The sequence below is a fragment of the Molothrus ater genome, chromosome 3 (genome assembly GCF_012460135.2).
Source record: "Molothrus ater isolate BHLD 08-10-18 breed brown headed cowbird chromosome 3, BPBGC_Mater_1.1, whole genome shotgun sequence".
Lineage (NCBI taxonomy): Eukaryota > Metazoa > Chordata > Aves > Passeriformes > Icteridae > Molothrus > Molothrus ater.
The window spans coordinates 99,002,361-99,014,720 of NC_050480.2; the positions used below are offsets into that span (position 1 = coordinate 99,002,361).

At 37.8% G+C, this 12,360-nt stretch overlaps 1 protein-coding gene across 1 annotated transcript in view; it reads left to right on the forward strand.

Moving 5' to 3' along the window:
* LGSN (lengsin, lens protein with glutamine synthetase domain) overlaps positions 1-12,360 on the forward strand; it is a 60,709-nt gene that overhangs the window by 26,705 nt on the left and 21,644 nt on the right. The window lies entirely within an intron of this gene.

Below are 12,360 nucleotides of genomic sequence, written 5' to 3' on the forward strand. Positions count from 1 at the left end.
GCAGTCTTAATAAGATAATGGCTTTACTGGCGCAGAGTTTTAGCTGTGCAACACATAAACAAAAATGGGGGAATTGTTACAGATAGGTAAGGCTCTATTAAAGGAAGGCCTTGTAACATGGCTCCAGCCTGTTACTTCGGCTATGGGAGAGTGACTGAGCTGGAATAGGGTTAGAGAGACATGAGAGATGTGAGAGACCTGCTGTGTGACAGCCACATGTCCACATCGTGGTGTATGGTGATTGACTGACTTGGGCCTGTTGTGTTAGCTGGTGATATCCAGCTAACTGCTTAAAAAGGCCAGGTTTTTTGCAATAAAGAGCACAACTTTGTACCTCCCTGGGGTCCCTATGTTGCCCATTACCGCAACACCTTCCTTCCTGCCTGTGAAAATCCTCCCAATTTTTTTTGAGGTCATAATGATTATGTCAATTAGAATTCATACAGGTTCAGGAAAGTTGTGAGCAAGCTGTAGATTTAAGCTTTTTAGATATCTTCTGCAAAAACTTTGCAAGCTTCATTGTTATTTTAAGCCGTTGCTTTACCCTTGGCTGATCAGGTGTAACACATGTACTTTTCTCACAGAATAAATATGCTTCTGTCACTGACTTTGGGTGAACTCAGAAAATCTTTCCATGTCTTGGAACACTTTTAACCCTATCCTGGCTTTCTATGCCTAGAAGGGGAACCAACACAGAGTAGTACTTATCGGAGAAAAAGAAAGAATTGCACAGCACTTCTGTCCGTGCAGTTTGCCTTGGAGTCTTCACTGCAATGCAGGTCAGGCTCCTCTTTGCTGTTTTTGTAATGACTTTTGCCTTGGGATCCTACATCTAGAGTTCTTATGCTCAGCCTGCTATATGGATCACTAGAAAAAAATTGTCTTCTAAATTACACCAAATCAGTAGCAAAGAAGTGGGGATTTGGCACCTTCTCATTTAAGAAGATAGGGAATCTTTCCTCATTATTTCTCTGGATTATATTTGTAAGGTCAGGAACTTCTTGAAGATGAAAGTATCTAGGAAAAGTATTCATTCATCATTAGAAATATCTACAGGGTAAAGGGAGTTATTTATGAGTGGAAATTTGAACCATTGGGCTGGATATGGGAAAGAAAACTTGCCTATGGCACTGCAAGTAATTTGCTTAGAGAAGACATGTTAGGTCTGGCCTGATAAGGCAGCAAGGAAAATCAGTCAGTAATTACATCTACACTATGTCTTTATTTAACAATCTATGCCAATTTTGTTTTGCTTATTACAAAAAGCTTACAGAGATTCAAAATGCACTAAGTGATGACCTCTGGATTATGACACAGAGGGGCAAGTCCCTCACTGCTCTTTTCAGAGTATCAGGAAATGATTTGGCAACCGAATTCTTTCAAAGAGCCATGGCAGAGCTCATAGGAGCCACACATTTGATAGCCTTTTATGTGCCACACCATCTCCTCCTCACCCACATGGGACTGTTGGATTAAATGCAAATCAGTACATAAATACTGCCAAGAGCAGCTCTTGAATCCTCAGGCTGATTGGAACTGCCTCAGTCATGCTCTTGTGTCTAATAGCTTGTGCCTTCCAAAATGGGTTTGACATATTTAAACCACTTGTTAGAAACGATTCTGAGCCCTGAATGCCTCCTGGCACATGAGCATGTACAAAACACAGTCCATTATGGGCAAGGAGGGATGATGGAGCACAAGTGCACTACTAGAGAACCTCCCAAACTGATTTTGGGTATGTCTTCAATCCATTCATCCGTCGTGCACATGGAAGTTTCCATACCATTGTTGGAATACCTGTTATAGTTTAAATCATCCTTATTTAAAAGATTAAAAGAACAGTAAGGACAATATATAAATCTATTTGTATAGCCTTGACTAGTGGTCTTTCAGTGGTTAGGGTAGAAACACTAAATGTGTGTATTAGGAGGCATCAGAGGCAGCACACTCAGCTTTACTTTGTCCAGTTCCTACCTCCAGTAGTTAATGAGTATTTCATTCAGTGACTCAGTCTTAAGAACGTTTGCTTGAAGCACTGGGACAAATGCTAAATGACATTTGTGAGATCCACTTCAATTACCTGGCTCAAGTAAATGTGTAAAATTGCAGCAAAAAGGAACACTCACTATATTCTGTACTGCATGTATTGACTGCTTTTAGCTGGCATGGTTGGTTTTTTATAGCCAAGCCTCTTTTTTACACCTGCAGATACAGTCCCAGTAACATAAACTGTGGAACCAGCCTCTGATTCTTTCCTCTGCCCTCTAGGTATGGAGTGTATTATTACCCCAATAAGTGTGTAAAAATACACTGGTTTGTGGGAGCAAATCTGTTTTCTAGGACTACCATGCTCTATTGAAAACATATCCAGATTACTTGTAACTTGTATAAATGCCATGCATTTGTCACCTATTCAGTACCATTATCCAATTGACCTATTTTATCCGCTCTTTAAACAATCTTACAAACAGTAGGAACTTAGAAAGGAACTTCTAAAAGTAGTTTTCAGCAAGATTTTGCTGCACATCTTTGAAAACACTGTGATACCAATGTATTCTTTTAGAGCAATAGAAAATGCATACTCAATTACTTTGCAATATTTTCCAACTTTTATCACTGTTATTTGAGACAAGATCTTGGTTTTGTTTTTTAATAAATAGATCAGTCATCCTTAATTTATCTCTGAAGCAGCAATATGTGCAAGAAAACAGTGTGTGTGCATCCTGTAATCAGTCCAGGCTTACGTACATACTGTACTATACATAGATTTAATAATAATAAAATATGATAATTATACATATACAGTAATATATGATAGACTTAATAATAATGTCATGGCTAGGTATCTAGGGCCTTCCATATTTTAGCATTCTTTTTACTTTAATCATCTACCCAAAGTCATAACTTTGAATTGTCATTGGTTTTTTGAGTTGACATAAACAGAGTGGAGGGATATTCATCACAGGCTGTTTGGGTCACCTGTCTCTGTGAACCTCAGTAAATGGCACAAGTTCACACTGGGGTGAAATTTAGTATCAGAGGATCATCAGCAATAAGATCAGCGAGGTATGTGGATGAAAATTTCAAATAACATCTATTTGCCTTTATAAATTTGATTCTTGCTACTCAGGCCATGACAAAGAGGTTACTTAAACTGATTTAATGAGTTTCTAGTATGTTACCCTAGAGATGGAACAAGGAAACAGAAAGTCACTTCTCTTTAGAGGTCCTAAAATATTTAGGCAGTTCACACCCAACTGTTTCTATCTGATGGACTGTATGTAATTTTCCAAATTTGGTAAAACTAAACATTGAGTTTTAAAGTTAAGCTATTAGAAGGATTCTTCTCAAGAACAGGAGCCCTAGTGTCATGAGTCTTGTAAGAATTTCTTTCGAATGAGATTTTCAACTGTGATGGAAAGATAACAGCATGATAACAGGACTAGAGCCACCTGGAACACGGTTACAAAGGGTTGAAATACATCAAAGAGAAAACATTCAGCAGAAATATGTTTAAGAATATATAAAGGGTTTGTTTTTTATTTATTTTCCTTAAAAGACAGTAAACATTCTTACTTATTTGTTTTGGGACACCACCTAAAGACACTGGCTATCCATGCCTAAGTCCATGCCTAGCCTGACACAGAGATCATTTGAGAACAGGTTGATCTTAATTGAATTTGATGTTGGTTGCTCTCAACACTTACCCTCTCCTTCATTCCATTTCTAATAGCACTAACTTCTTTTTAACACAAGGACACCCACACTATGAAATAGTGATGAATGTTGCAAAGTGGAATTGGCAATTCTCAACTATTTTTAGAAATTCCTCCATTGATAAGTGAAGAATGAAAAGGTCCTGCAAATTATCATAACCCAGTTAAATAAGTTGAATCATGAAGAGGTTTTCACTATTGTTTTTCAGGGAACAAAACCTGTTTAGAGATGAAAAGTGAATTGTGAGCTTCTTAATAAGCCTATTACAGAGCAAGGTTTAGGGGTAAATCCATCGGTATTCCTGCTTTCCTGCTAGCTATTCCTTGCACCTTTTCTTCAACAAAGAAGATTTCTTTTACACAAAATTTGAGTACTCTTTCTTGTCTAAATAATGTCAGATGTTCCTCTGAGTTGCAATTCAAGCATCAGCTTTATCAAGGTATTTTGTACTTGAATTAACATAATTTCAGAATTAATGTTTTTAAGCTTTTTTACATAAACAATAAATCTGTGAGGATGGTGCCACCTAATGTAAGTAGAGAACATGGCAGCTACTTTTTGTTGCTGTCAAATTACCAGCAGGGATTGAAATATTAGGAATTTAGTACTCCCTTCGGTTTCCATTCACACTAGCTTGCTTTCAAGGCTTCCTTGAAAACATGATAGAAATGCGTATTTTAAATGAAAGTAGAGATTCTTAATTTTACCCCACTGTATCTATTCTATGCTAATTTAAAACCTGACTGGCAGAAAAGGTGGCTAGAAAACAGCCTCAATTTAAAGTATATAATTTTTACCAAGACAGAGATTAAAGCTGTTTCTCCCTCTGTCTGCAAGAATCTTTCACTAGTTATAGAGATTTAAGCTTATACTTCTTCTCTTTATCTGACCCAATGATTTTTTAATCAGCTTACATCAAGCAGAGCAATTTTAACAAGGAGGACTAAGCATGTTTGTCATCTATTCATTTAGCAACAGTACTTGTATAGAATAGAATAGAATAGAATAGAATAGAATAGAATAGAATAGAATAGAATAGAATAGAATAGAATAGAATGGTTCTAGCTGGAAGTGATGTACAGTGCAACTGTACAGTCCAATTCCTTCAGGACTGACCAAAAGTTGCAGCATATTATCAAGGACATTGCCCAAATGCCTCTTAAGCACTGACAGTGTAGGGACATGAAACACCCCTCTAGGAAGCCTGTTCAGTGCTTGATTCCCTCTTGGCAAAGAAATCCTTCCTACTTTTGAGTTTGAACCTCACATTTTTGAATATATATCAAATACAGATTTGAATCACTAAGCATTTGAACATAGTTATTAAGGGTGTCAGTAAGGGGGGCAGAATTACATATCTAAATCCATCCAGGCATAAGTTGATTTCAAACCATATCTATTGTACCCTAGATAACTGCACTTTATTGAATGAAAAAGGAGTATATGCTCTACGTGTGAACACAAATAATCTACTAAGGAAAAAGGAATATGAATACAAGTAAGCCAGAATGTTCTATGCCTGCAGAGGGCATAAAGGAGAATTTACTTTCAGAGTGGACAGATTTACTGAGGAAATCAAAATAAGGAATAGTGGAACTGTGGTGTCATAGCACAAATACATTAAAACATCTAGGTAATTAGGCTAATACATCTTGTGTCAAGTTTTAATCATCAGAAGTGCCAAAGTTTAAATTGAGCATAACACCCAGTGCAGAATTCCTCTTCAGCTATAGAATGCTAAAAATTATTGCATTAATAATTTTTAAAGATAACTTCCTCTAGACTTGTTTTAAAATTCCGGGTGTTACCTGAGAAAGACCCTAAAGTTAGTGGATATAAAGAGTTTTTTACAACCAGGTATATTATGTGGGCAAATATGCATTTTTTGTTGTTAGATTTCTTAGATTTTGCCAATTTATAACTGCAAATTAAGGTAGCAGATGCTATTAATTTATCATTATTTATCTCATAAATATGTACTTTTTGGACATATAATTGGAAAATTGGGATTGTAGTATGAATGGCATTGAATATTGTTAGTATACTCAGAGTGCATACTAAACATCATCATTTTCACATAGTGCTTTCAGTGATTTGCATAATTGTGTACTAAGAAACCACTGATGGTTCCTCAGGAAAAATACTTGACAAATCATCTGCCATGCAGGCTATGTTTGCACACTGCAGAGAGGCTGGGTCAGTCTGATCGTGTTGTACTTGAGGGATGTTTTTCCCTTTACTTTTTCTTTCTAATGAGATTTTCAACTGTGATGGCAAGTTAACAGCATGGAAATAGGACTACAGCCACCTGAAACACTGTTACAAAGGGTTGAAATATGTCCAAGAGAAAAACATTTAGCAGAAATATGTTCAAGAATATATAAAGGTTTCTTTTTAATTTTTATTTCCCTTAAGAGAGAGTAAACATTCTTACTTATTTCCATTTGTTTGGTGAGACCACCTAAAGACACTGGATATCCATGCCTAAGTGCACGCCTTGCCATGGAGCACCTCCCACTGTAGTGCTAATACACTTTAATGGCAGCTGGCCGTCTGCTTTAAAGTGGAACAATTTGGAAGCTGTGTGGAAGCACATCTGAACTCTCACCTTAAGTCTAAGTAAAAGGCCAGGTCTATTAAGTGACATTTTTTTCCTCTTTTTCCAGCAAGCAGGGGTAATCCTGGAAAAATTGAAGTGATTGAGGTGTGTGATGGACATTGTGCTGCATTTACCTGGAGGGCATGCAAGACATGTGAACAAAGGCCATAAGATGCCATGAATTTTCTCCAACCTTCTGCTAAAATGGGGTTGGTAGGTGTAATGTCAAAAGGCTCTTGTGATTTATTAAAAAAATATGGATATTGATCTAGTACCAATATCCAACTGTGATGGACAAAACCTCTGTAACAGTTTAAAGTTAGAAAGTGTATGTTTATTGCGATACCGGGCAGTGTGTGGGATAGCTCCCAAACACACACCACCATTTACTGGTGATTACAGAGTCCTTTTATCTATGCAAGTATTGAATACCCAAAATACAAATGCATATTCATAACTTTGGTACATCCCATTCCCTGCTTCGTGTGGTAATTAGTTCAAAAGCTATTAAGCATGCACAGTTTGTTTCTTGAAATGGGTTGGTGGTCCCTTTCATTGGGAAGGGTCTCAAAATGAGGAAGTAAGTGAAGTTTTCCTCATTCTGACCTTTCTACCTTCTCAATGCAAATATGACAAATGAACCCTTGGTAGAACTCCTACTCCCTGTCTTCAATTGGTTTCAGAACAGAGGAGGCCTACAATTGTCTTATGTTCCTAAAAGTTATTTATCAGTTTCTATAGTCTTCATTACAAACCCAGCTAACCAAACATTGTGTTGACAATCAATCAGTTATTAGTTAACTACTAACTCTTAACTTCATCTAGGCCTACCCATTTATTTTAATTAACTCAAATAAATCTTATCTCAAACTAAAACCTTAGCTCCTCTAAAATCTCTAAATTCCTTAAAGTTTATGTCTCACTTGAAGGCTGACTGTATATGGAAAAAGAAATCTGTGGAGCGTGGTGGCAAGTAACAAGAGTCAACAAGAGTCACGTGATGAAGCACTGGTCACGGTCCGTGCTGACAACTAATGGTAACCATCAAACCTTCTTCCAGCATGGATTCATGGCCTCCCTCGTGTGGTTCCAGATTAAATCATGAAGATTTTACACAGACTGCAAAGATCTGTAGCTACAGAACCTCAGCCAGTGACACTGCTGTGGTGCTGTGTCAAGTAACGTCTGTTACATGTGCCAGGAATTTGCTTTGTATATTAAGGTGGAAAATCCCAGCTGCCACAGATGGTGTCAGGGCTTCTGTTATGCAGTTTCTGCTGTGCAGCTTCTTGCAATTCACCTCAGGGAGTATGTCATAGTGAGACAGAATTACAGGGGTAGCTGTAAAACTGCAGCAATGGTACTAATGCTCACATGATGTGTTTTGCAGGATTAGAATGACAAGCACTACCTGGATATACTGCAATCCATATTAATTGCTAATTACAGTCTGCAGGGGCAGGTGCAGCCACAAGGCTCACTGGAAGGAGTCTCCTGTGCCCTGCTTGCTGGAGCACCTCTCCAGACCTCCTCACAGGTCACACTTCCCCACGGGGTGATGAGCTCTGAGTAGGGCCACGCTGCAAGGCAGCCTTCCCACGTGGTACTGTGCTGGAAGAGGCATGTAGAGGAAATAGGACACAATTCTCTAACAGGGCTCTATGGCTGCTCCCCCAGTCCAGCAGCTGCACTGTGGCAAAGCATGACTGCCGGGGAAGTGGGTGTGTATTGCCACCAGAGAGGTGAAGGAGAAGGAAGGTGTATTGGGTAGAACTCAGGGCACAGGAATTCTTCTTCTTCTAGTCATGGTCTTGTTTTGGTTCCAATTCAGTGTGAGCACCATTTGTGCCTACCTTTTGAAAATGTAGGAAGAGAAAACCATATGAGGAAAATTTAGGAGGACCTAGGAGAAATATAGCTACAGTAATTGAGATGGCAATACAAATCTAAGCCCTAACAATCTGTTTTACTAGATGGCAATATGGACTTTAATTAGATGAACTATTTTGTAAATCTTGATGCTGAATAATATATCAGCTGTAAAAAAAATGCAAAGCAAAAGGCCTGTGAATAGAAGCTACAGTGTTGTTTAGTAATGATGGCAAGGCACAGGGTTAGAGGTAAAAGAAGAAATGTATCCTGTTGGGTGAAGGAACACATTAGGTTAGAATTACTTGAAGGCATTTCGATGTTCCAATTCTGTATTTAGCTTTGTAATACTAGCCTTTAGATATTAGCCCAGAATTTAATAAGTTTATGATGACGTGGGAGAGACTTAGTGAACACCTCCTTTTGCCAGCCTTGGAGCTGGAGAGTTCAAGAGTCTTTTTTATAAAAAACTCCTGCAATAAGTCTGCCAAAACACATTGTAACCTGTATATCCGTACAGTACTGTATACTGTATCCATACTGTAACCTGTGTATCCATACAGTACTGTTGGCACCAGTCTGGAAATCTCCACATTATAAGAATGCTAAACAGCTTTAAAAGTCTCTTTATTCTGAAGGTTTCTGAAATGGGAGAAAACATTTTTTAGCAACTGAATGTAACCTGCACTAGTTAGGAGAAAAAATATTTTCCTGGTGGATGCTCCAAAGTCTGATTCTTCGCTGTTTAAAGGGATGTTAATTCATATATAGAAATTTTCCCCCCTTGGAGAAACAAATTAAATAGGAGGAGAGTACAAGCAGTGAAAATTTTAACTTTTTTTTTTTTTTCTTTTGAAAATACATTAAAAACCCCCACCCTTTTGTAAGTAGCTGGAATCAGAAATAGTTTTAAGCCACTATGACGCTGAAGCCTGTCTGAAGGCTCCCATCAACTCACCAGCAGATCGTTCCCCTGAGCTGGCAGTTGTTTACCACAGTAGCTGTCACCAGAGAAGCTGGTTCTCTTTTTTTAGCTGCTGAAGAGCTACTAATGGGATAATTAACAGTTTGCACATTCTCATTAGCACTTATTCATCATAGACAGTGCATACAAAGTATCTGTAGTTAAAATATTAAGTAACCACTTTGGTGACATTTGTTCTGTATTATAGTTCTGTAGTGTCTAATTTTTATATTGGTATTTGATAAACTGCGGTTGAAGCCCTGTATATTTAAATTAAACAATTATGCAAACTCACGCTATCAGTTCTACATTCTAAAATAAAGGGATTATTTTGTGTAAATCTTTGTTTCTCCTCCAGAAAACACCTTTTTGAGCTGTTCTTCTCAGACTCCCTTTCCTGTGATGCCACAAAGAATATATATGAACATGAAAATATTAGTCTGCACCATACATGCCCTTGAGAAATTTCGTTTACTTTTAATTATGTTAAAAACTGTTTTGTAGCCAGTACAGCTGGAAAAAGAACATTTTTAGCACATTTATGCTAATGCCAAATTGAAGCCATCTCAAGGCCTCTCACACCTACCTGAAGGGTTTAAGGACTGGAGAAGGTTCCTCTCTAATGAACTGGAAAAGGATGAGGGGATGAAAGATGGGACAAGCATTTTAAAACAAGATTAAGAGGCAGGTCTGCTCCAGCCCATCTCATCTGTCTGCCAGAAAACAAGGGGTGGATGAGCATGCCATGGCTGTTTCTCACAGCTGTGTCCTGATCAAGCAGTAAATATTGCTCCCTACTTTTTCGCCCTTTCTTATTGTGGCCAATACTAAACTGGGTTTTCAGGAATTTGGAATTCACTACTTATAATGTCTCTTATGCACAATTCAATGATAAATGTAAAATAAACATGATTCCATTAACTTTATTTTCCCTTTTCTCTATTGTCAGAATACTTCTCCCTCAGAGGACGCCTTCCTCTGTAGGTTTTTTTTTGGGGGTTTCTTTGTTTTGGAAAGACTGCAGAGGTTTGTTTTAGGAAGAAAACTCCCATGTCCATTTGAAAGCAGGTTTTTACAAAAGCTTAGTTACAGAAACTGCCTTTCTGAATGTATTTATAAAAGCCATTTCTAAATAAACCCCCGGATTTTTTCTCATGAGATACAGTGATTTGTCTTGATTTATCTTATTTCCCAAAGGTGGGAAGATGGTGAGTGTAACTGACCAAACAATGCTCTTTGTAGTAATCTGTGTGTTGTGGTAGATCTGAAATAAGCTTCCATCAGTTTCTGGATCTGATTCTCAGATTCTCCAATCAGCACAGTTTTTCTGAAACCAGCAGCATCTTGCAGGCAGATCTTGGCAGAGAACCCCCTCCGTCTCCTCTTTCGTTCTATCCACAAAGCAAAACAAAACAACTCTTTTTTTAAGAGGACTTAATAAATACTTGAGATGGAAATAGTTGATTCTTTCAACACGAATGAAAGGATTGTTTCTTTCTGATGATGTTCAGAAGATTGGTGCCTCAACTACACTGTTTAAAGCAGAGGTTTCTCTTTCTTGTCTTTAGGATCTGTTTAGCAGAGCAGAGTAGAACAGGATGTGAAGTGAGCCAGAGATGTTTTGTACTTGCAAGAACGTAATGAAGTTAATTAAAAATATGTATAAATTAATCAGATGTACAATCACATAATAATTTATTCTGGATAACATCTGTGGTAGTTATCAGGCTTGATCAGCCACTTAAGTCAGAACTTACCTCAGTTTATTCAAGGCGTTTACACTCAAATTCTGAATACCTCCAAGGATGGATATTCCACAGCCTATCTGGGCAACCTGTGCAAGTGTTTGACCACTGTTGTTGCGAAGAATATTTTTATTGCTCTGAAAAATGAGATTTTTAACCTGAAGTGTGTCTTTTTTAAATTAAGAACTGATGTCGTTCCTGCTTGCATTCAAAATGGTAAAAATGGGAAGCCAGAAGAATTGTTTCTGTCTGGCCTCTGCCTCTCAGACAATTTGGTGTGAGTAGTCCTGTTTAGAAGTGTCCTTTGGACATTGCTCATCCTAGCAGGCTCACGAGCAATTCTGCTGTGGCAGACTGTAGGTCTATGACAGCTGTACATTGCCTAGAAAAGGAACAGTGCAATTGTGCCTACTGTTGTATGATGGCAGTCTGAGGCGTTTTTGAAAGAATTATTCTGAAAGCAAAATGCTGACTTCCATGCCATCTGTCTTGTAGGAGCCTGGTCCTATTCAATGGTCTGGGTGTTGATTTTTTTTTAATGTCTGGCTGACAAAATGTCAAGTCATAAATAAGCCTATTTCTTGAATAGTAGTGAACTTTCAGTTGTTGCCTGCTCTGGTCTGTGACAAGTGGGGCAGTTCAGAATGGGCAGTTACAGAAATTGAATAGATGGAGTCACATATGTAGGATCTCTGGCCTACAAGAAAAAGAATGATTTTCAGAATCCCAGTTTAGGACTTGGGCATTTATATTTATGCATTGGACTGGTGATGCCCAAGATTTTTGTGAATTATAACTCCTAGTGCATAGTCGTTATTTTGGGTTAAAAACTTTTTTTTTTTTGAGTATTAAAAGAATGCCAAATCTGAGTTTTCACATAATTAAATCTGAACATCATGTTTACTTGAATTTATTGAGTGATTGGTTGTTAGGTTGGGCTCCTGTAAGCACAACAATGGCCATCCTTTAATTTTATGTCATCCAAAGGAATTTGAATGAATGAAACGTCAGTTAAAAACAGTCCTTTGAATACATATTAAACCTGAAAAATAAAAAGAAAAAACAGAAAGACAAGTTTAACTATCTAATCTTGAAATATTTTTAGATATCTAATGCAAAAAAGACCCCTCTCCGATTCTAATACAACCAGATGCATCACTATTAATTTACAACATGCAAGCCAGAATAACTGGCTGGTGCTGCATGTTTTCTTACAGTGTTCTGTGCCTTTCAAATCCCTGTTCATGTGCCTCAAAAACATACTGCTGTTGTAATGCCCAGTATAGGTTTTACCTCTAAGGAGCCTAACAATAGCTTCTATTCCAGAACAGAAATGGCTTGTTACGGGACAAAAGCCTTTTGTGAGGAGAAAAGTTGAGCAAACCAGTTTTATGCTCAGTTGTCTTTGTTTCCAGGCAGGCAGCTTAATAATGCATGTTTGTCAGTTTAGTACTTCTGTGCTGTTC